This window comes from Lithobates pipiens, unplaced genomic scaffold (genome assembly GCF_037356315.1).
Source record: "Lithobates pipiens isolate NorthernLeopardFrog02 unplaced genomic scaffold, aLitPip1_a1.2 Scaffold_8, whole genome shotgun sequence".
NCBI classification, from domain to species: domain Eukaryota; kingdom Metazoa; phylum Chordata; class Amphibia; order Anura; family Ranidae; genus Lithobates; species Lithobates pipiens.
In genome coordinates, this window is record NW_027507903.1 from 169,857,931 (window position 1) to 169,883,974 (window position 26,044).

A 26,044-nucleotide genomic window follows, 5' to 3' on the forward strand; every position below is an offset into this window, starting at 1 on the left:
GTTCCAACTACCACTGCTTTGTCATTCTTTGGGATAAAAGGGATGAGTCTGCGAAGCATGCGCAGCAGATGGTGAGATCCACTGACTACTGCTCCTATTTGCGCATCCATTGACATTTATGCGTCTAAAATAACCCAGAGACTCTTGGCTTTGGTCTTTGGGGAGATAGTCTGCCCAAAGATGGTTGGTGGAGACCAGGAGGTTTTGGTTGCGGGCTTATGATTTGGGTGTAGGATAAGAAGCTCTGTCTTTGATTCATTCAGTTGGAGGGAGTTAGTGGTCATCCAGTCCTCTATTGATTTGAGGCAGTTTTCAAGTTGTTGTTGGTGATCTTTTTTTCCATTGATCCGTAAATAAAGTTGCGTGTCGTCAGTGTATGAGTGGAAGCAGAGATCTGAGCATCTGATGATTTGAAGGAGTGGGTGAATGTAAATGTTGAAGAGAAGGGGTGACAAAGGAGAGCCTTGAGGGACTCCGCAGGTGACTGCCCGAGTTTCGGAGAGGAATTTTCCTAGTTTCACTGTCTGTGACCGATTTTCTAGGAAGGACGCGAACCATTGGAGATCTATGTCTTGGACTCCGGCTACTTCTGTGAGGCGGACGAGTAGATTATTGTGATCTACTGTGTCAAACGCTGTGCATAGGTCTAGCAGTACAAGGAGACACGACTCTCCAGCATCCGCTGCTTCGAGGGCATCATCCCAAATCTTGAGGAGAGCTGTTTCTGTTCCATGACCCGGTCGGAAGTCTGATTGCAGCGGGTCCAGGAGTTTGTGAGTATCTAGGTGGAGTAGTAGCTGATGTACTACAGCTTTCTCCATGATCTTAGAAATGGTGTTGAGGCTTGTTATTGGCCTACGGTTGTTTGGATCCTGAGGGTGCAGGTTTGGTTTCTTGAGTAGAGGTTTGACGATGCCTTGTTTTAGGATGCTGGGAACAATCCCTTTGTGGAATGATCGGTTTATGAGGTAGGTTATGGTTGGAGCCACAATGTCGGAGCATTCTTTCAGTAGTTGTGTGGGGATGATGTCAATAGGTGAGGTACTGTCACGCAGTTTATTAATTATGTTTTTTGCTGTGTCTACGGTAATTGGGGATAGTGAAAATTTTGGCGGTTGTGGTATGTTGGTGCAGACATCCTCTTTATGTATTTGCTGGCTGAGGTCCAATGTTTTCTTCTGGCAAACTGTTTCCCTGATGGTTTTGACTTTATCGATGAAAAAATCCGACAGTTTGTCACAGTAATCCTGGGATTCACTTTCTGGCGGTTCTAGGCATACCGGATTCATTGATTGATTGACTAGTTCAAACAGTTCCCGTGGTTGGTTTGCGGCCATTGAGATTGTATATGAGAAGTGATCCTTTTTGGCTTTGAAGATTGCTTTCTGATAATTCTCTGTGAGACCTTTGTAGTTAAAGTGGTTTTCCTCGGTGGGATTTCTTTTCCATGTTCTTTCCGCTCTTCTGCGTTCTTGCTATAGTAAGGTGAGGGAGCTATTAAACCATCCAGAGTTTTTCTTCCTGATGAGAGCCCTGCGTTTTGGAGCTACCGAGTCTGCTGATTGCAGTAATGCCCTGTTCAGGGAGTTGAGTGTTTCCTCCATAGAGGGGTTTAAGGTTATTGTAGATATCTTGTTGGACAGAGTGGTTTTGAAGGATTCAGAGTACAGTTTTTTATGCGATCTGGTCCAGTGCGTTGTTGTTACAGGATTCCATTTTTCGTTGGTGATGTTGGTAGCGATTTTGAATTTGATGGCGTGGTGATCCGTCCATGGCAGTGTTATGTTGTCGAGTATGTTGACGTCAATGTTCTGTTTGAAATTGAGGTCCAGGGTGTGTCCTGACCCATGCATGGGAGTCTTTATCAGTTGCTGGAGACCCAGTTCTTCTAGTTGATTGATGCAGGCAGTCGCGATGGGGTCTTTGGGCATGTTTGCCCAAAGGTTGAAATCTCTGAGTGCCAGGAAATTTTTGAATTTCAGCTAGGATTAAGATCTAGCAACTGCAAAGTGTCGGCTCCTGGCTCAATTATTGATGTGTCCTTATTGATGTGTCCTTACCAGGAGGCACCATACTGTGGAAAGGTATAATTGCAGGTGTGAAGGGGTTAAAGTCCCATAGTCATAGCACAAAAAGATAAGCATCAAGTTGGCTCTTTTATCAATATGGTAACTATATGATGTAATACACAATATGTGTAAACAGATTTCTTTACTTTAATCCAGTGCTATAAATAATCTCTATTGCACACGTGTACATTCTAAAACAATAGCAATTAGTATTTGGTATCCCAAAACATTTGGGAATGCTCGATAGAGACTATGTTTTTTTGTGACCCCTGATGAAGTTTTCTTTTAGCACAAAATCAGTGGAGCTGGTCTCTCCAAGCTGCCTGTTTTTTTTTTTTAATGAATTTTAAAGATGTTTGATTAAAGAACTGGATTTAAAAAATGTTATTCTGCAACTTGGAGATGATTACACAAGATACAACAGTTTCTGTCAAGCATTCTCAAGGTAAGTGCCATTTATATTCTATCAGTATATACAAAGTGGGCTTTCAAATCATGACAGTTTGCTACACAACGAGGTGCATAGAAAGTGACAGAGTTATAGATTCCTGAACAGATTTAAAGTATTTTATTTTCTACATTGATATCGTTACTTGGACCATAAAAAATGTTACTTGTACCATAAAAACATTTACCTAACCATTTTAACCTGGCAACACGTTATGGGCTATTATGAAGTTTCATTAAAATCTCCTTTTAGATTTACCACCAACTACAGTATGTAGTATTGTGGGATTTTTCAATTCAGGTACAGTTATTTGACTTCAGTTAGTAAGTGATACCCAATTCAAATGATCGTATACAGCTGTATTGAGGTGAGTCAGACACAAGAACACTGAAGAAGCTGTTTCTTTTGGTGCATTTTTTGTTGAAATACGCAAGTGGACATATGTCATGTAGGCTGTATCACGATAAAAAATTAATCAATCAAAAAGATATGTTTTTAGAAAGTATGAAGAAAGTTAAACATCATGTGGTTTTAAATCTCATCAAAACGTTGTCATAAGAGGATGTTGATCTTGTAGCTTTTGGTCTTCCATTAACCACTTCAGCCCCGGAGGATTTGGTTGCTCAATGACCAGAGTACTTTTTACAATTTGGCACTGCGCTGCTTTAACTGGTAATTGTGTGATCATGCAATTGCTGTACCCAAACAAAATTTGTTTCCTTTTTTCCCCACAAATAGAGCTTTATTTTGATGGTATTTGATTGCCTTTGCGATTTTTATTTTTTTGCAATATAAACTGAAAAATTACTGAAAATATTGAAAAAAATATATTTTCTACTTTTTTATAAAAAAAAATTCAATAAACTCAATTTTAGTCAAACATTTAGGCCAAAATGTATTCAGCCACAAGTCTTTGGTAAATAAAAATGTCAATACGCATATATTTATTGATTTGTGCAAAAGTTATAGCGTCTACAAACTAGGATACATTTTCTGGAATTTACGCTGTTTTTAGTTTATGATTTCCTACCTCATTTATTGAGGTGCTAAAATGGCAGGGCAGTACAACCCCCTCCCCCAAATGACCCCATTTTGGAAAGTAGACACCCCAAGGAAATTGCTGAGAGGCATGTTGAGCCCATTGATTTTTTTTTTGTCACAAGTGATTGAAAAATTTAAAAAAAAATTAATTACACTTGTACATTTTTTATATCACTCCTCACTACCTATCACAATTTTGAAGGCCATAAAATTCAAAGATAGCACACCCCCCCAATGACCCCATTTTGGAAAGTAGACACCCCAAACTATTTGATGAGAGATGGAATATTTTATATTTTGACACACATTGCGGGAAATGATATATTGCTCAAACATGACATGGGCATATGTGAAATTTTGCCCCAAAATACATTCTGCTGCCTCTCCTGAGTACAGGGATACCACATGTGTGAGATTTTTTGGGAGCCTAGCCATATACAGGACCCCAAAAACCAATCACTGCCTTCAGGCTTTCTAAGGGAATAAAATGGTGATTTCCCTTCCTCACTACCCATTACAGTTTCGGAGGCCATGAAATGACAAGATAGCACAAACCCCCCCCAAAATGACCCCATTTTGGAAGATTTTTGCTGAGAGGTATTTTGAGTCCATGGGATATTTTATATTTTGCCACAAGTTACGGGAATATTTAAATTTTTTAAAAAATGTTTTACACAAAGTTGCCACTAAATGATATATTTTTCAAACATGGCATGGTTATATGTGAAATTACATCCCAAAATATATTCTACTGCTTCTACTGAGTATGGGGATGCCACATGTGTGGGACTTTTTGGCAGTCTAACCGCATACAGGACCCTGAAAACCAATCATCACCTTCAGGCTTTCTAAGGGCGTACATTTTTTATTTCACTCCTCACTACCTCTTAGGCCGCGTACACACGCGGGGACTGTTCGCTCAACTTTGTTCGTCAAACAGTTTCAGCGGACAGTCCGCTCAAAATTAGCATGGACGGACTTGCCCACACACGACGAACGAACAGTCCGCTGAAACCGTGCGCGATGACGTGAACGGCACGTACGACGGGACTAGAAAACGACGTCCTATACACTGCAATGCAACCTTCGGCGTGTAAATTCTTTCTGAGCATGCGCGAGACTTAGTGATGAACAAGACGAACGAGACTTGACGAACAAGCCTACACACGGGCGGACTGTCCGCTCAAACCAAGTTTCAGCGGACAGTTTTTCGGAATTTCCGAAAAACTTTGTTCGTCAGACTGTCCGCTGAAACTGTCCGCTGAAGCCCACACACGAGCGGACTGTCCGCTGAAACACTGTTCAGTGGACAAAGTTTAGCGAACAGTCCCCGCGGCCTTACAGTGTACGCGGCCTTACAGTTCCCAAGGCCATGCAATGCCAAGATAGCACAACCCCCCCCCCCCCCCCAAATGACCCCATTATGGAAAGTAGACACCCCAAGCTATTTGCTGAGAGGAATGTTGAGTATTTTGCAGATCTTGCTTTTTGTCAAAAAGTTTTGAAGATTGAAAAAAGAAAAAAAAAACGACTTTTTACTTTTCTTTCTTCATTTTCAAAAATAAATGAGATCTGAAAAATACTCACCATGCCTCTTAGCAAATACCTTGGGGTGTCTATTTTCCAAAATGGGGTCATTTGGGGGGAGGGGTTTGTGCTATCTGGACATTTCAGGGCCTCCATAACTGTGATAGGTAGTGAGGAGTAAAATCCCTATTTTACGCCTTTAGAAAGCCTGAAGGCGGTGCTTGGTTTTTTGAGTTCTGTATGTGGCTAGGCTCCCAAAAAGTTTCACACATGTGGTATCCCCATACTCAGGAGAAGCAGCAGAATGTATTTTGGGGTGTAATTTCACATATGCCCATGGCATGTTTGAGCAATAGATCATTTAGTGACAACTTTGTGCTAAATATTAAAAAAAAAATCATTTTCCCACAATAAGTAGCAAAATATCAAAGATTCCATGGACTCAACCTGTCTCTCATCCAATAGCTTGGGGTGTCTACTTTCCAATATGGGGTCTTTGGGGGGGTTTGTGCTATCTTGGCATTGTATGGCCTTCAAAACGCTGATAGGTAGTGAGGAGTGAAATCCTGAAGGCGGTGCTTGGTTTTTCGGGGTCCTGTACGTGGCTAGGCTCCCAAAAAGTCAAACACATGTGTTATCTCTGTACTCAGAAGAAGCAGCAGAAGGTATTTTGGGGTGTAATTCCACATATAACCATGCCATGTTTGAAAATATATATAAATATATATATATATACTGTGTACTATTCCTGAAACTTGTGGCAAAGTATAAAATATTCACATGGACTCAACATGCCTATCAGCAAATAGCTTGGGGTGTCTACTTTCCAAAAAGGGGTCATTTGTGGGGGGATTTGAACTGCCCTGACATTTTATGCACAACATTTAGAAGCTTATGTAACACATCAACCACTCTTCTAACCACTTGAAGACAAAGCCTTTTCTGACACTTTTTGCTTACATGAACAATTCTTATTTTTTTGTAAGAAAATTACTTTGAACCCTCAAACATTATATATTTTTTTAAAGCAAAGGCCCTACAGATGAAAATGGTGGGTTTTGCTTTTTTTTTGTCACATGGTATTTGCGCAGCGATTTTTAAAACAAATTTCTTTTGGAAAAAACACACTTTTTTAATTCTAATGCACTAGAGCACACTATAGTGCCCAAATGTTTGATGAAATAAAAAAGATGATCCTATGCCGAGTACATGGATACCAAACATGTCATGCTTTAAAATTGCGCACAAACGTGCAGCGGTGACAAACTACATACATTTTTAAAAGCATTTAAAAGCCTTTACAGGTTACTATTTTAGATTTACAGAGGAGGTCTACTGCTAAAATTACTGCCCTTGATCTGAACTTTGTGGTGATACCTCACATGCATGGTGCAATTGCTGTTTACATATGACACCAGACCAATGCGTGTGTTCGCCTTTGCGTGTGAGCACGGGGGACAGTAGGGGTCCTTTTTTTTTAATTATTATTTATTTTACTTTTTTATTTTATTTGTAAACTGTTCCTTTCATTATCTCAGGGAATGTAACTATCCCCTATGATAGCAATAGGTAGTGACAGGTACTCTTTTTTTTTTAAAATGGGGTGTTTTAGGCCCTAGATCTTTCCTCTGCCCTCAAAGCATCTGAACACACCAAGATCAGTGTGATAAAATGCTTTGCTGATTTCTATATGGTGCTGTTTATAACCGGTGAAACCTAAGTTATTAAATGCTCGTAGCTTCTGGTTTCTTAGGACATAGAGATGATTGGAGTCATTCTGGTCTCTGATCAGCTCTATGGTCAGCTAGGAGAACCACCGGTGGCATTCTCGGGTTGTCATCAGATCATGCTGTCTGATAGTGACAATCCCTATTGCTTCCTCTCATATGTGAATAGATTTATTGCAATGAGAGATTGCAGTGATTATGGCTAGCCCTGAAAGGCTTAGAATTTATACCAAAGCCATGATATCTTATACCCTAAAAAAAATCAGTGGATGTAAAAAAAATGCTAGTAATATTGGCGATTTATTTTGCAATTTCTAACTATAGCTCTGGTCCCTAATAGTGTCCTGGCTATGCTGACAGCTCTACTCTGCTTGATTTTCTTTTAGTTTTTGATAGGGTGGGGAAGGATTAGTACCCTGTCTGGTATCTAGGACTATCTGGAGCTCATTAGAGAGATTTTCCTTCACTTATTGTTCTGCTGACAGCAGTTTCACCAGAAAAGATGTCAGGAAAAATATGTAATAGGAACACAGAAATAAAAATCTGGACAGTGTTTCTAGCATTGACCTACTCTACTAAATAAAGTATTTTATTTTACGATTGTGTTTCTGTTGGAGATTTCCCCACTCTCCCCGTCATGTAAAATATCAGGAAGACAGGAAGTAAAGGAAAATCTCTGGACAGCAGTACAAACAGGTGGGTTCAAATTTTTTCCCACTCCATTAAGAACTAATATTAAGTTATGGCTGGTCATAAACCTTAAGATCAATTTCAATATTGTCCCAATTGACACTGCCAAGGGCCTCACAGAGAGGTCGTTGGGGTGGTCCAATACAATTTTGCTATGGGGCGACCATGAATTGTAGTAATGTACTTGTAGCCAGCTTTATGTAATGAGATGTGCAGACTGTATACAGTATATATAAAGTATACACACATGCATTTTTTTAGGTGGGCATAGTACAGTCAAAATGAATACAAAAACAAAAGCTTAGACTGTGGTCATTATCAGGGTAATAGACAGGATATATCTAGATTTAGATGTGCATTATAGGAAAATGAATAAGTGAGGCTCATAGCTGAGGGAAAGGCCAGAAAACAAGAAGCTGTGTTCAGATGCTAAAGTCTAGTACAAGATTTCAAAAGATACACAGGACGAGTCCGAGAAACAAGATCCAAAGCTAAGCAACTCTGGGATCAGGAGCATAAAAACACCAAAACTGGGGACTTGGTCACAAACTTAATAACACAGTCATAGAATAGTCACGTAATAGACCACCTGCCATGAGAGTGAGCAGGACCCTCCTTTAAAATGTATGTAGGTCTAAATTGTATGTAAACCTAAAGTCTATTCCATATGGTTGGCTTCATGCCTTGCTGCATATGGTTTTCCTAATACCTTGCTGTCGCCATCCCCAGCCCTTTAGAAGGATTTAAATGCTGGGAGGTAGAGGTAGGCTTTCAGCTTATGTGACAGCTGTGATTGGAAGTATGCATTGGGAGCTGCCCATGACATTTTAGTAACTGTGCGGAGAGGATGCAGTGAGCAAAATAATTTTTTGTGAAACTTTTCTAATATTTCTCACCTGAAGACTACCAGCATTAGCACTTCCAATGTTTCAGGCTGACAACACACAGCCACTACCTTGCAATTAGCACCAGCTTTGCCAGCCTTCCATCGGCTGTTACTTTATATACACAGTCTATGGTTTAGAAATTAACTTTTAAGACATCACAAAGAATTTCCCCCAAAAAATGGGGTTGCACAACAAAAGCCGTAGATCTTGCCTTCTCCATTTGAAAACTCATGCTAGTTTATCTGATATGTGACAAGCCTGCAACTAATTTGTGTGTAAATTGTAGCCTAAAAACATGAACAGAAGCAAAAAAAAACACAATAATACAATAAATAATAATACAATAAAAAACACAATCCTTGATACATTATAATATTAATTTAGCACAATTTAGATTTACACAAAAAAAAACTATACAAAATAAAATAAAATATATACAGTGCTGTAATGCTGTTTCTTTCACCAGAATTACAATGATGTCTTCTTTAAAGCTGTATAGTTTAGATTAAGTTAAATAGATGAGGAAAAATGAATCTACTGTATGCTGGACACACAGTTCATTCTTGGCTGTCGTCAGGCTTTGCTCTAAAGTATTTATAGTTTTATGTCTACCATACAAAGCTTCCTGCAACTATTCTGTGTGATGAGAATTAATGGCTGTCTTTCATGTGGCCTGTGTAATAGACTTAGAATCGCAAGCTTCAATTCTTGTTTCTCAGCAGCTGACAGTCACTGACATGCACATTGGGTGCCAACATGTACAGTTACACAAATGACTGGCCAAGGAAACACATTTACACAGCATAGTAGTGAATTTAGTAATACAACAATGTGAACGCCTATTCAATTATTAGGTTAGAATATATGTATATGTATATGTATATGTATATATATATATATATATATATATATATATATATATATATATATATATATATATATATATATATATCCACGTACATATTCAACTATGTTTGATTGACTATTGTGCTAAGGAGCTCTCCATAGTGCTGAAGGCTGAAGTTGTGTTTTATACAGTTCAGCACTAAATTGTAAAGGTATAACTAAAGGCTAAACTTTTTTTTTTTAGAACAACTGTCAGATATTTATTGCTGTCTGTTCCCCATTAGAGGGAAAATCCGAAATTTTGGATTATGACCAGAACAAAATTAGAGGTAACAACAAGATTTCCTCACTTTGAGGCTGAATTCACACTATTGCATACTGGATGTGGGAATACCACATCCAATTCGCAATAGTGTGAACCCAGCCTCAAATTGAGGAAATCTTTTGTTGTCACCTCTACTCTTGTTCTGGTGATAATCCAAAATTTCGGATTTTCTTTCACTTTCACTCTTGGTGATAGTCATGACATCAGAGATATGTGGCTCTGGTGCAGATTTGCATCTTTTGGTCCATTTTAGGTCCAAATTCAGCCAAAAATTGGGGCTGAAATCGGACCTTAAATGATGAACCATGACGCACAGGACCCCTGCTGGGAGTCACATCAGTATTAGGTATGATCGGTATTAGGCGTGAACCCAGCCTCAAAAGGATATCCCCTCACTTCCTGTTGGCAAAAAAAAAAAAAAAAAAAATAATACATGATTATAACCACTCTATCCATAATTAGAAAAAAATAGTTGCCCTTAGTTTCACTTTAAAGTGAAGGTTCACACAAAAATGTAACCTCCACTTTTTGGAACCCTCCCCCCCTCCGGTGTCACATTTGGCACCTTTCAGGGGGGAGGGGGGTACAGATACCTGTCTAAGACAGGTATTTGCACCCACTTCCGGGCAGAGACTCCCACGGGAGTCTATGCCTCCTCCTGTCCCGCCGCGCTGTCTGCTGGGACACACACGGGTCCCAGAGACAGCAGGGACCAACTGCACATGCGCAGTAGGGAACCGGAAAGTGAAGCCGCAATGCTTAATTTCCTGACTCCCTAACCGAAGATGGCAGCGGCAGTATCCGAGGACCGAGGGACGGTTCGATCTCAGGTGCCAGCATCGCTGGACCCTGGGATAGGTGAGTGTCCTTATTTTAAAAGTCAGCAGCTGCAGCATTTGTAGCTGCTGACTTTTAAAAAAAAATTGCGCGGGACTCTCACTTTAACTGTCAACTTTGTGTGCATACTTCCTCCCAGAATTAACCAGTCTGGCATGCCATGTAAGTAGGTGGGCAGTAAAATTGCAGCCCCTTGCTCTATTATTAGTAGCCAGCATGCCCTTCAGTATTGGGAAGAGCTTTGAGAGGTTGGGAACGTCAGCAGGTACAAGAATTTTAACCAAGCCATTATATGTCCAGCAATGTCACAGAAAATGTGGGGATACAATGTCCCAGAGCTCCCTGTACCATTTAAACAATGAAAGTGACTTAGATTTAGAAGTCACCGCTTGAGAACCAACAAGGGACAATTTTGGATGTCACTGAAACCTGGATCCTAGTAAGAATAGAAATAATAACATTATTCACAAGTACTGCTCTAATCATTTCAGTTTTTTTAAGGAAAGATTCTGACAGTGAATGTATGAGTTTTCTTTGGTGTTACTATGTTGTTATACATGATTTTTATATAGAAAGGCTTGTTGCATCTTCCGGCTGTATTCCAGATCTCCCTGGTGCATGCTATAGCTTAGACTGCAGTACTCTTTTGTGCTGGCACTGCAGTCCACAATCAGTGGAATACCTCTTCCTGGCAGGCCCCCAGCTATATGGAATATGTTTTAAAAAAGTGATAATGAAAATGTAAAGCAATGCAGAATGTTTTAAAGAAATATGGATTGGTTGGCTGCCACGGGCAACAAAATTTTATTAGCACACTTTTTCTTACATAGGCTCCCTTGTATATTCACAAGTTGTAAATATAAGTAGTAAAGCGGTACGCTTCTTTTAAACACTTTTAATATATCTATGTTCATATACAGGGGCGGACTGACCATTGGGCTACTCGGGCACTGCCCGAGGGCCCCATGCAACTAGGGGGCCCCATCAGGGTTGCCAGACTCAGTTAAACCAGGGACAGTATGTAAATCCCGAGATTATAACTGCCCCACCTCTCCAGTACCTTCTCAGCCAATAGAAACATGTCTGTGTGTACTGTGTGTGTGATTCTATACTGTGTGTGTGTTTGTGTATACTATGTGGTGCCATAATCTCTGATTGCCTGGGGGCCTCATAATCTCCTATTGCCCGGGGGCCCCATGAGTTGTCAGTCCGCCCCTGTTCATATAGTATATAGAAGCCTGGAAAACATGACTGATCATTGGGATGCTAAATGTTTGTGTGCTTATAGATATTACTTCCATGCATTGACTTGCATTGGGCTAAGGCAACCTATTCAATTCAGATGATGTGTCAATAAATCTAAATGCACAAAAAATGTACTTGCACTATATTTTGCTAACACAGTGCACCACAATGCACAGAGCATTTACAATTATGTATTGTGGTGCACTGTTGTGCAAGCATTTGTTATACTGCATTTGTGCATTGGGGTGCCATTAAGAATGAATGGCAATAAACAACAACACAAATACGCAAGTGTTAGCGCTCATTATTACAAGCACATATTTTAGGTGGGAACCTAGATAATGAATAATGAGGAGACAATTTTAAGTCCCGGTATCTGTATTTTCCATATGAACTAAGGTAGAAAGCAATATTCATGACTACGTAGGAAGTGAGCATACCAAGTTCAGTTCATAGATCTTGGTGCTAGAGCTGTGCATGAAAGTTAGGGTGATTTGTAAGTTAACTATCCAAATACTACTTCATACAAAGTTGACCTTCCTCCTTCTAATTCTTCTTATCGCAGAATTACTCTCCTTGCGTAGGTTATGGAACTGCCTGATTGTGAAATAGGATAGTCATAGTAAAACAGTTAGGAGCCTGTTTAAATAGCATATGTTTTAAAGCATATGAAACCCAAAAGATAAAATATATTAAACTGCAGCTCAACAACTCTTTTAGTCTGTTTCCTTTATTTTTTACCTTGTGATCTAGCCAGTAAGTCTGTTATTTTTCAAATTACTTTACCACACCAAGCTGTGCAGACAAAGCAACAGTTAAAGGGCTGATACAAACTATATAACACTGACAGAGGTGCTTACAATGATCTGTTTTTATTCATTTATGTAAAACCTTTACCCCCCCCCCCCCCAAAAAAACTGCTGTAACTACTTATAAAGCATTAGCTGGAGATCAAATTCAATGTGTTAGTCATGTTGATCCAAATCGGCTAGTCTAAGCCCTTGTACACACGGTCGGAGATTCCGACGGAATGTGTCCTATCGGACCGTTTTGTCGGATAATCCCACTGTGTGTGGTCTCCATCAGACTGTTTCCGTCGGAATATCCGACAGGCCAAGTATTCCAACTTGTCTATAAAAATTTTTCGACAACGTGCTCCGATCGGACATACTCCGATCATGTGTAGCCTACTCCGACGGACAAAGTGCCACCCATGCTCAGATCAAATTCCTAGACCAAAGCTATTGGCTACTAGCCTGAACGTAGTCCCGTCGTAATGAAATAACATCATCACATTATGTACATTATGATTTTCCGACATCTTTGTCTGACCGTGTGTATGCAACAGTTTCGGACAAAATCCATCGGACAAAATCCGTCGGACAAAATCCAACGGATTTGGTTGTCAGAATGTCCGACCGTGTGTACAAGGGCTAACACTACTTCCTTCCCCAGACTAATGCCCCATACACACGATCAGAAATTATGATGGAAAAAGTCCAATCGGATTATGTTGTTGGAAAATCCAATTGTGTGTGGGCTCTATTGGACTTTTTGAGAGCTGGTTCTAAAAAATTTTTGGACAACAAAATTACTTACTTTTTCCAATCGTGTGTAGAGAATTCCGATGCACAATGTGGCATGCATGATCAGAAAAAATTTGGAGACAAAAGCTATTGGCTAGTGGCCTCTACGTAGTCCCGTCGTACGTTTTGTACGTCACATTGTTCTGAACGATCGGATTTTCCGACAACTTTGTGCGACAGCGTGTATGCAACACAAGTTTTGGCCAAAATCCGTCTGAACAAATCCAACGGATTTTGTGGTCGGAATGTCCAACCGTGTGTATGGGGCATAACAATGCTGCTGTCCAAAAGTGTCTGCTTTACTACTTCATCCAGCATGGAGACACCCTAAGCCCTTGTACACACGGTCGGACATTCCGACAACAAAATCCGTCGGATTTTGTCCGACAGATTTTGTCCGAAACTGGTGTTGCATACACATGGTCAGACAAAGTTGTCGGAAAATCCGATCGGTCGTAACGTGATGATGTTATTTTTTTACGAGGGGACTACGTTCAGGCTAGTAGCCAATAGCTTTGGTCTAGGAATTTGATCTGAGCATGCGTGGCACTTTGTCCGATCGGAATTCTCTACAAACAATCGGACAAAGTCTGATCGGATCATGTTGTTGGAAAATTTTATAGCCCAGCTCTAAAATTTTGTCGGTCGGATATTCCGACGGAAACAGTCCGATGTAGCCCACACACGGTCGGATTATCCAACAACAAGGTCCGATCAGACATTTTCCGTCGGAATGTCCGACCGTGTGTACAAGGGCTAAGGCTGCTTTCACACCGGCGCGGCGGGTCCATTAGTGGTAAATTGACGCTAGTTTTATCGGTGCTTTACCATCATTTTAGTGGTGCTAGGGGGATGCTTTTAACCCCCACTGGCGGCTGAAGAAAAGGTTAAAATCGCCTGTGTTGCGGTTCTTCGGAAAGAACTTTACAGGCGCTTCAGAAACGCTGCATATTCATTCCAATAGGCAGGGGCAGTGTAGGAGCACTGTATACAGTGCTCCTACACTGCCCCATAGATGCTGCTTACAGGACTTTTTTTCCCATTCCGTAAACGCACTGCTCCAGTGTAAAAGCACATGGGCTTTCCCACTGGGAAGGCATGAGAGGCAGTTTTTAGGCGCTTTACAGGCGCTATTTTTAGCGCTAAAACACCTGAAAACTGCCTCAGTGTGAAAGGGGTCCAAGGCAAGAAGTGTGTTATTGGCTGAATCACCAAAGGAAATAAAGGGAAAAGCCTAAAAAAAAGGAAAACAAATGCAGCCACCACATCTAAGGATTGGTAAGCTGCAATATGTTACATTTTTGTTTTTGGGTTTACCACCACTTTAAATTAGACAGAGGTTGTAGTATTTTTGTATTTTCTGTGTTTTATGAAATTAATTGAATGTCTATGATAAAATCTGCTTTTTTAAAGAGACATCGGAGTTGATTTACGAAACTGGAGAGTGCAAAATCTGGTGCAGCTCTGCATAGAAACCAATCAGCTTTCAGTTTTTTCTCAAAGCTTTATTGAACAAATTGAAGTTAGAAGCTGATTGGGTACCATGCACAACTGCACCAGACTGTGTCCTCTCCAGTTTTAATAAATCAACCCCACTGTTACCTTGCCCATGCATAGCTAAGTGGCAGGGTCACAGGGACATCTTTAAAGGGCTCCCCCACACCCATAAGCTCTCCTTGCCTGTAATTCCTCACGATCCTTATTTTGTTGCAGCCAGCACTGCAATCACTGATGTTTGTGACTTTATGATGCATTGACATTGCTCCTCTATACCCAAAAGTGTGTGGTACAGTTGTCAGTTGTAATGGAGGAAAGAGCAGTGGGGAAGCAATGACAAGGTGAGTATAAGTCGATTGAGGGGGGAATTTTGCAGAGACACTGTCAATTTGTCCTGCATGGGCAAATTGACAGTGTCTCTTTAATGGAACAGGTGCATCAGAGCTACTACCTTAATCAAGCCAGTCATAATTAAGGCCTGATGGCCGAAACGTGTCGGCTTTTTTGACTGTTGTTCATCTGCAGTAGTGAAATAATGTTTTAGACAACTTCCATGGCACCAATCAGTGTCTCTTTAATGCTGTATCTGGGCGTTTGGTGGGCACTAAGCTTCTAGATAACCTGTGCTTTGCTTATATGATGAAAAACAAGTTTACCTAATTGTTTTTCAACCACTGCCCTATTTCAATGCCAGAGAGGAAGTGAAATACCTAGTACTTCTGGATATGAGGGAGCTATTTTTCTCTTAAGGCAGTGCTATCATGGTCACTTGAAGGCCAAGTCTTTAACCTTCTATAAGCTCCAACTAGAATAATTTGAAATTGCAAATCACCTTTTCTCTTTGCTTTAGCAGGAAACAGAGTGACAGGAGGACAAATGAAAGATTAGTATACTATACACAGTGAACTTGTTGCTTTGCCCTGGTTGGGTAAAAGTGCAGGTTTTTACCTACAGAATTAAACTTAACCACTTGCCTACAGGACACTTTTACACCCTTCCTGCCCAGGCCAACTTCCACCTTTCAGCTCTGTTGCACTTTGAATGACAATTGAGTGGTCATGCAACACGGGGTCCAAAAAAAAGTTATAATTTTTTTGAGCCAGATAGAGATGTCTTTTGGTGGTATTTAATCACCACTGAGTTTTTTATTTTCTGCTAAACAAAGGAAAAAAGACAGAACATTTGGAGAAAATTTTTTTTCATAGTTCCTGTAATAAAATTGTTTAAATAAGTAATTTTTTTTCTTCATTGATGTGCGCTGATGGGTCTACACTGATGGGCCTACACTGATGGGCACTAATGAGGGATCACTGATGAGGAGGCACTAATATGCAGCATTGATGGGCACTGATATGCAGCACTGATGGGCACTGATAGGCAGAACTGATGTGCACTGATAGGCAGCAGTTATTGGCACTTATGAGCACTGATAGGCAGCAGTTATTGGCACTTATGGGCACTAATAGGTGGCACTGATGGGCAATAATAGGCACTGATAAGTGGCACTGATGTGCACTGATATGCTGCACTGATGAGGATGCACTGATGGGCGCTGACGTGCATCACTGATGGGCATTGAAAGGCAGCACTGATGAGCACTAATTGACATCACTAATGAGCACTGATTGGCATCACTGGTGGTCACTGGCAGGCATCACTGATGAGGCTGCACTGATAATCATTGCACTGATTATCTGTGTGCATATCCCCAATGAGGAAAGCCACTTATCAGCTCTCCTCTCCTCATGTGCTGTCACTGATGAGGTGACACTGATGGGCACTGATGAGGAGGCACTAATATGCAGCATTGATGTGTATCACTGGTGGGCACTGATAGGTGGCACTGATATGCAGCACTGATGTGTATCACTGATGGGCACCGATATGCAGCACTGATAGGCAGCAATTATGGGAACTGATAGGAGGCACTTATGGGCACTGAAAGGGGCACTGATAGATGGCACTGATGGGCACTGAAAGGCAGCACTGATGAGCACTAATTGCCATCACTAATGGGCACTGATTGGCTGCACTGGTGGGCACTGCAGGCATCACTGATGCCTGTTAATAATTGCACTGATTATCTGTGCACATGTCCCCACTGGGGAAAGCTGCATATCAGCTGTCCTCTCCTCATGCACTGTCAGCATGAGAAAAGGAATGCCGATAACCAGCACTTCCTATTTACACTGTGATCAGCTGTGACTGAACACAGTTGATCACATTATACCTCATATGCTAGTTGCCAGGCAACTAGCATTTTTCTAAAGGAGGTCTTCGAGTCAGCCCCCCTGTATCCCACAGCTCATCACATTATACCTCATATGCTCTTTACCATGGTTGATTTTTGTTTGTTTATAGCCACGCTGCATGCCCCTGGGGGTGCGCATGGGCAGCCCATTCTGGAGGACATCAGCATAGCAGCCAGGTCCCTATAAGGAAGCGCTTAACACTGGCTCTGAATTACGGGAGCTGTAAAGTCATACACATTGGGGTTGATTTACTAAAACTGGAGAGTGCAAAATTTGATGCAGCTGTGCATGGTAGCCAATCAGCTTCTAACTTCTAACTTCAGCTTGTTCAAAAGCTTTGGCAAAAATCCTGGAAGATGATTGGTTTCTATGCAGAGGTGCACCAGATTTTGCACTCTCCAGTTTTAGTAAGGCTACTTTCAGACTGGGGTCATTGTGGGCATTGGCAGTAAAGTGGTGCTACTTTAGGGCCACTTTACAGTCCTTTTAGTGCCGCTATTCGGCCACTAGCGGGGCAGTTTCAACCCCCTCTAGAGGCCAAAAAAGGGTTAAAATAGCCCGCATAGTGCCGCTGCAGCGGTTTAGCAGTGCTGCCCCATAGTTTTCAATGGGAAGGGGTGCTTTAGGAGTGGTGAATATACCGCTCCTATAGCGCTGCAAAGATGCAGCTTGCAGGACTTTTTTTACCATCCTGCAAGCGCACCGCTCCAGTGTGAAAGCCCTTGGGCTTTCACACTGGAGACACAGGAGAGACGCTTTACAAGCGCTATTTTTAGCACTGTAGTGCCTGTAAAGTGACTCAGGGTGAAAGTAGCCTTAATCATGCTCAGTCTGACATAGCTCAGCTATTCATGCATCTTTCCCCTGCAGCAGCCGCTCACTTACACAGGGGAGCTGGAACTGTGGGATCATGTGACCTGACTTTATAGATTAAAAAATGGAGGTAAGTACACAGATCTATTAAACACAGGTTGGACATGGAAAGTGGGGGGGGGGGGGGGTTATGGATATAGTTATGCTTTTCTTGCACTTCAAGTAAACCTGTCATGAGGCATACATAGGGGCTGACATGAAGACCTCCTTTAGGAAATGCTAGTTGCCTGGCTACTATGCTGATTAACTGGTTTCTGACTTCTAAATCACTACCCAGCAAAGTATAACGTAAGAGTACTGGCGGGCATCTAGCATTTGCAGAAAGAGAGCTCAACAAATACTTCCTCCATGTTTCTCTCACGATGGGTTACCAAAAATATTTAGTGCATATCGTACCTTGTCTACGATTTTCCATGTAGGACAAATGGCATTGCTACATTGATACACTATAAAGATAAGACCATCCACAATATAAATAATACCATGTGTCTCTAAATATTGGAATGAATGCTCAATGCTACTTTACAGTTTTATGAGTGCTTGCCCATAACAACAAATCGCCATTTGTCATTCAAGCTTTAATCTCCGCTGATCATATGAAACGCAGGATCTGGTTGCTGGGGGGCAATTTATTAAATCATTATATATTCCCAAATACATCTCGCCTCCATTTGCAGATTTGATCTCCATGCTGTTGTCAAAGAATATTAAGAAAGCTTGGCTTATATGTTAAAATAAACAGAAGGTAGACCAGATGATTTAACTGATAAATATAAATATATATATATATATATATATATATATATATATATATATATATATTAACAATGACATCAAGCAGCAATATATTATATACCTTTTCAGTGTTGTCTTATCTATTGGTCTATTAATTCAGACAAACCTTGGTGATGTCAGAGAGGTCATCATCTTTCAAATCATACTGATTTCTGCAGCTGGTAAATGGGGAGGGGAGGGGGGGAGGTAAATGTGCAGCTTCACGTCAGCCTTGGCTGGAGGAAATCCTCCATTGTGAGTCCCATCCCCCACCTAAATCAATCTGGCATAAAGAAAATGTACATTTCACAGGTAATATACTTACAGTGTGATCTGACATTGATTTCTATATAAGCATTTTTTTTAACAATGCCATTTTTTTTTATTGAAATCTGCTATTATTTTTGTTTCTTAACTTTTTTTTTTACCTTAAACATAAATATTTTAAATAGTCTCCTATATTACATTTTCATTATCCTTGTCCTTTTATCCTATAAGGCTACCCGCAGCGTATTGGTCTGTCCCTTTCATTGCACTGAACCCTACAAGCAGCATAGGGGTCATCATGCTGAGAAATGTAAATGACCCTGAATGGGCTCCACTGAGTTTGGATTGGAGAGGGAGGGGGGGAGAGAGAGGAGAGACAGCAAGAACAGGCAGGGAGAGACTGAGGGTAGCACTCGCTTCATCTTTTAAAGGGAGGGGAGAAAAGGAGCTCAGCTGCAGTTTGTGCCTGTGTCTGGCTTGTGCAGAAAATTCTAGGCATCCGTGCTGGAAAAATATACATATTTGAGCACAGCTGAGGCTTATTCTATCAGGGAGAAATCTATTTCTCTCCCACTGAAAATGGGTTGGATCAGTACAGGTGACTTAAAGAATTCTAGAGGATGGAGTGGCTGAGGATGACAATAAGGTAGGTGATGACTGTTTATGTCTGCTCTTTGCAATGCATGGATCCATTGTTGTGTACTAGGCTATTTGTAGATCACACATTATAAATTCCACTACCATAGCAGGTTGATGGGACATGGTGTTTTAAGGCTATGGGTTCTGGGTCTAATAGAATATGACATATAGGTTATTGTGAAGGGTGGTTGTGCAGAGGCTTGCAGCTTGTTCTATATGATCCTGGCTAATTGTGCTGAAAATTACCTTTGTGTCGAGGATGGCAATCTGTACATTGCAAAATTGTATGTTTTTGCTTTGAAGAATCTTCTTGATGAAATGAAAAAAAAATATGGACCTTTTGGTAGTTTTGATCTGGCGTGCCGTGTACCAAGGCACTTATCGCTGTCAAATTGGCTAGATTTTATGTAAAGGCTTACTCCATTTCAACCTTCTGCTTTCTGCTTAATAGCAGAGGTTATCAGCTCTAAATAACAAAGAAATGCTGCACATGCCTGTAATGTGCAGGAAGCTGGAGATGTGAGAGAGCAGTACATTTATGCCGCTTCTCCTAAGATCAGGGTATTTAAATGGCATGAGAAGCACGCTTCACATTGACATTAAGGAATGGCACAACACATGAGCAAGCATTTAAGCCAGATATGAGAATCCTGTTTAACCAGGCGTTCAAACCACTGCAGTTTCTAATAGCACTTACTGGGGTCCAGAGACCCTTTACTGCTTATTATGATGATAGCGTGTTTTTTTTTATGGGTTAAAATTATGTGAAATCATTAATGTGAGATATACATGCTTTGCACAGACATGCATTGCAGTCAGTGGAACACCTCCTGCATTACCTTTTTGCATATGGGGTAAATGTCTGGGTCCCAGTTGGCCAGATTGAGATGCAGTGTGACAATGAGCTAGCAACTGTGTGCTGACATTTTTCTCTGCATCTACTGAGGATGGTTTATCGACTGTTACAAATCATTGAATATGGTCCCTTTTTATTCTTTTGATGTATTTTTGTCAAAGAATTGATATACATAGTATAAAAGAATTGCAGAGTGACTCTTGGTTCATGTTGGTGCACTACATGAAATCCCTTGATACTAGCAGTTGTGGTTACTTCAATTAAAGTGCATTGAAGAGATGGCACTACCATGGTTGATTTTGTGTTATTGAACACTTTTTCTCTGTAGCCAAAGAAAATAATAATCTGCAACATGTTCCTGTTCTTCATGAAATAATATACACCTAACATTACATATGCGATAAATACTGGGTGACTAAAAACCCGGAGCACTCTTTACAATGTTATTCAACCTAGCATGGGATCAAAGTGCTACAGCTTGGGATGTGTTTCTAATCCCACATATAGTGTCTAAAGGACAGTCTGCCGGTATAAAATAGAGCGTCAGCAACTTGCCAAAACAGCATGTTTCATAGCTGTATTTAAGTTTATCAAAGACCTGTCCGACAGAGTCTGGGAACATTATGAGCAAAGGAACCTGTGATAGCATGGGAGGGCAGCCTGTCTGTCTGCATTCTAGCTCTGCAGCCACTGAAATGACAACGGGACTTGATTCAGAGGTAGCTGCTGGCTTGAATATTCAGCAAAAGGTAAGAAGCCTTAAAAGCAACTTGCTGGAGTGTGATAAGGGATTAACGCTGGCAAAGAGTGATGATAAAACTGACTGATGCTTATTATGCACATTTCTTTTATAAATAGGCTGCTTTTTATAGAACTCTGAAATCCAGGCTGCTGCTGCTGCTGTTAATTTGAAATACCTTAAGGCCATCAATACTTTTTCTAGATATTGATTTTGGGTCTTTGACTGTCTTTAGAAAATTTTGATTTCTACACCTTCATCTATCCTCTAAAATAGGAGAATACAATCATTTTGGAAGAGTCAAGAGCTAAATACCTATAATGGTTTATTTCACAGAACTCAAAGGCAATACAGTCCAGGCAGATTGTGCCATTGGAAGGGTACAATTATAATTATGGTTTTAGAAAAAAAAATAAGGATCATTTGATGAACTGCATATCACTTCAGTGAGTTAAATTCTTTGTGTAGGGAAATCAATGCATTTGTTCCTTCTAAATGTAGAAGGCAAGAAGACAATGCGGTTCGAGAACATCAGAAGAATAACAATGCAGGTTAGAGGTTCTATTGTGTAATAATGATCTCGAGTGGTCTGTCTGACATATTTTGCTAGTATCAGCCATTCGAGTATTGAATTTATTTTATTTTAATAGAAGAAGGATTTTACAGGATAAATGGTATTCTTAAATATTAGACTATGCTGGTACAGAACTGTTTAATTATGCAGTAATTATGGCCCTAAAGGGCACCTACACCTTTCTCCACATTTTTGACAATTGGAACATTGTAAGGTTGGCAGCGAGATTAACATTGTAAACAGCGTTCACCCCAGTATTTTATTAGGTTGGTATAGGCTTTTAATAAATCAATTAAAATCCAGTCTATCCATCCAGTGGCCAATGGGAAATATTCAATTTATTTGATACCATGCAGAAACCATGCAAGCATGGAAAATAGGCCTCTTAAATAAATATCTGATGAACAGTTGTCTATGCTCATGCCAACTTTTAATGCTTCTTTCTCCCATTTCATTGCAGCATTGAAGGCATAATTTCCAGACATGTTTTTAGGCAAGAGATCAGTTTGGGTTGATTTACTCAGGCCTGATTCACACCTATGCATTTATTGTGCTTTTTGCATTTTGCAGATTTGCACTACAGAACATGTTCCATAGGAAACCATTTTAAATGGACTGTAGTGCAAATCACCAAAATGCAAAAAGCACTAGAAAGGCATAGGTGTGAATCAGGCCTAATGGAGGAGAGGCTGCTTTCTTAGCAAAATGAACGATGGTAAAAAAAAAGAAAGGTGATCCTGAATACCCAGTTATGTACAAGTAACATTTTCAAACAATCTCCTATTACACAACTGGTTGACTAAAGTGAGCATAGCCTCACTTTATTTGCCAACTTCAATAAACATGAATTACCGTATATACTCGAGTATAAGCCGAGATTTTCAGCCCCTTTTTTTAGGCTGAAAGTGCCCCCCTCGGCTTATACTCGAGTCACGCAGATCGGCGACCATTCCACTATTCAAAAGCCGCGCCTCCCTGCCTGTGATAGGCGGAACACTCAATTTCCCAGCAGTCAGTGTTCCGCCTATCACGGACATCCGCTCATTCTCATACTACGGACGAGGATGAGAGGATGTCCGTGATAGGCGGTACACTGACTGCTGGGAAATTGAGTGTTACGCCTATCACAGACAGAGAGGCGCGGCTTTTGAACAGTGGAATGTCCGCCGTCTGTCAGACGAGGAGGAGAGGTGCGGCGCGGCATGGCACACAGAGGCTGCAGAAGGCAAAGAGACAGGTAGGCTGCGATGGACACAGGGAGGGATGGGACACAGGCATGGACGGGACACAGGCATGGACGGGACACAGGCATGGACGCATGGACAGGACACAGGCATGGACGGGACACAGGCATGGACGGGACACAGGGATGGACCCAGGGATGGACGGGACATAGGGATGTAACAGTAGCTGCTGCATGTCTCACCCTCGGCTTATACACGAGTCAATACGTTTTCCCAGTTTTTTGTGGTAAATTAGGGGCCTCGGCTTATATTCGGATCGACCTATACTCGAGTATATACGGTAAGCATTACTGATAATCCACTCAAATATGTCTATATGAAAAATTCCTTTGTCATCTGTGGACTGACAATTTGGCTTCCAAAATTTTTCTTTGACCATAGTGAATTCTTCAACAACCTGTGCAGGTATAAAAGAACAATATAAACAAATATGTTACAAACTTTATTGTATCACTGTGTTGCCTTTTTTAAAACATTTCTTGGAAAAGTGATGTTATATTTTTAAATTATTTGCAAATAATTTGATAATGATTAGACTATTTTGCTTAGACTATTGGACTTTAAATGAGATAAGACCCATTCTCAGACAAACTTGTTTTCTTAATATATTAGACTTTTTTAGTGATATTAGAAATAATAGGAAGAAGATCAAATATGATACCGTACATGGTGGTAGAGCGGAATAAGAGCGGAATAAGGAAACTTCCACCTGTACCTATCTACATAAACCAGAAACCTATATGATAACAATTTGTCAGTGAATGAGCCTGTCATGCCTTGTTAAAGGACCACTGTCCAATGCCTTTACCATAAATGTTATTGTATTTTATGGTTACCTTACTTAAAGTATATGTCAAGCTAAAACTTTTTTTTGGTTTGTTGTAGATAGGAGTTTAAACTTTACTTATCTATCAGGTTATTTTTTATCTACTTGTGCCCTGTTGGTAAGTTTTTCCCTTGGCTTCCTGTCCTATGGAAGCAACAGGAAATGAGCAAATCTCTTCAAAGTCAATGGAATTCCCACCCTAGAGAGCTGTCACAAGAATGTATTTTTTTATTGGAGCTTTTTCTCTTAAGCCCCGTACACACGAGCGGACTTTTCGACATCCAAAGTCTGACGGACTGAGTCCGTCAGACTATTCGATCGTGTGTGGGCTGCAACGGACTTTAGCTTCGCTAAAGTCTGACGGACTTTAGAAATGAAGCATGCTTCAAATTTTCCCGACGGAACTCCGCCGGACCCGGTCCCTTCGAAAAATTCGCTCGTGTGTGTGCTACTCCGACGGACTAAAACCGACGCTAGGGCAGCTATTGGCTACTGGCTATGAACTTCCTACGTCGAATCCAGTCGTACGTCATCACGTTCGACTCCGTCGGAGTTTGGTGTGATGGTGTGTGGTCAAGTCCGTTCGGTCGAAAAGTCCGCCAGAACTCCGTCGGAACTCCGGCGGAACTCCTTTGGAGGTCTGTCAGACTTAATCCCTCTCGTGTGTACGGGGCATTACCGCTTGCTCTAAGGGCACTTCCAAATGTATGGATTTTCCCTCTTAGTAGTAATGACCACTAAAACAAAAAAAAGAGATGAATATCCCTAGGGACACAGAAATAAATAAAAACCTGTCAAACATGTTTAACCTTTCCCTATTCAAAAGTAAAAAAAAAAAAATCCTTACATACAATTTAACTAAAAACAATGTGATGTCATTGAGCTCACTGATTGGGAATCCTGCTTATGCTGGTCAGTTAGGTACTATGATCACGTTATTGCTACCAACACCCATTTGTTTGTATATGAGGCCTACAAAGGAAGCACCAAGGTAAAGAAATGGCTTTCGAGCATGCCCTAACCTAGTGTTTACGGATACCTTATAATATAAGATCATTCATTTCTTTGCAAGAAAAGTATGAACTTAAAGCTGTTCTCCACCCTGAAGTGGAAGTTCCGCTCATTTTGATCCCCCCCCCTCCGGTGCCACAATCGGCACCTTTCAGGGGGGAGGGGGTGCAGTTACCTGGATAATCCTGGTATCTGCACCCACTTCCAGGACTGCCGCAGTAGGGAACCGGGGAGTGAAGCCGCAATGCTTCCCTTCCCGATTCCCTGATAGAGGATGGTGGCGGGGGCAGCAGAGAGACGAGCGATTGCTCGTCATCTGCTGCCGACATCGCTGGACCCTGGGACAGGTAAGTGTCAATTTATTAAAAGTCAGCAGCTGCAGTATTTGTAGCTGCTGGCTTTTAATATTTTTTTTAAAGGTGCAGAACCACTTTAATACAGTACGTAAAGTGCTTTTAGAACAGCTATACCATATGAGGTACATACCTACAGACAGTAGAACCTGGCAGCACTTAGGATTACACTGTGTGGGATATATAAATCTGCGAAAAAGAATAACACATGTTTTAAGTTTTAAAATGGATGTAAATCTTTAAATATTGAGAGAGATTTCCTTACTCTGAATTTTAGTTTCTGCCTGAGAGTAGAAAGTTATTAATAGTAAAATAATTTATGTACTTTAAAAAATAAAATTGTAGTCATTTAGGTATGTAGAATTTGCCTGAATGACCAAATTGTTTGTAGCACTGCATAAACCTAATGACTCGCTTTGTGTAAATCTGGATTACAATGTCTGTACTTTTTAATAGCATCTGCATTCCTTACCTAGTGTAACATTTTCTATTTAAGGTTAGAACATTCCATTTTGGTAGCCCTGCATATATGCAGTTGTGAGACTATTGGTATAGTTGAGTAGCATAGTAGTGCCTACACACAGGGAATGCACTGATATTTTTTAGGAGAAATTCAGGACCAGCATCTAGTGTACTCCAAAATGTGAGTTTAACCACTTTCAGACCGGACCAATTTGCTGGTCAAAGACCAGACCACTTTTTGCGATTCGGCACTGCGTCGCTTTAACTGACAATTGTGCGGTCGTGTGACGTGGCTCCCAAACAAAATTGACGTCCTTTTTTTCCCACAAATAGAGCTTTCTTTTGGTGGTATTTGATCACCCCTGCGGTTTTTATTTTTTGCGCTATAAACAAAAATAGAGCGACAATTTTGAAAAAAACGCATTATTTTTTACTTTTTGTTATAATAA

At 40.7% G+C, this 26,044-nt stretch overlaps 1 protein-coding gene across 11 annotated transcripts in view; it reads left to right on the top strand.

The window, feature by feature from the left end:
* Positions 1–26,044, top strand: part of MAGI2 (membrane associated guanylate kinase, WW and PDZ domain containing 2) — a 1,006,736-nt gene that overhangs the window by 419,546 nt on the left and 561,146 nt on the right. The window contains exon 1 of one of the 11 annotated variants that reach the window (XM_077474041.1): positions 19,316–19,537. The exons of the other annotated variants lie outside the window; for them this stretch is intronic. The gene's annotated coding sequence lies outside the window, so the exon portion shown is untranslated. Of the gene's footprint in view, positions 1–19,315; positions 19,538–26,044 lie in introns of those variants that run through there. 11 annotated transcript variants of the gene reach the window in all.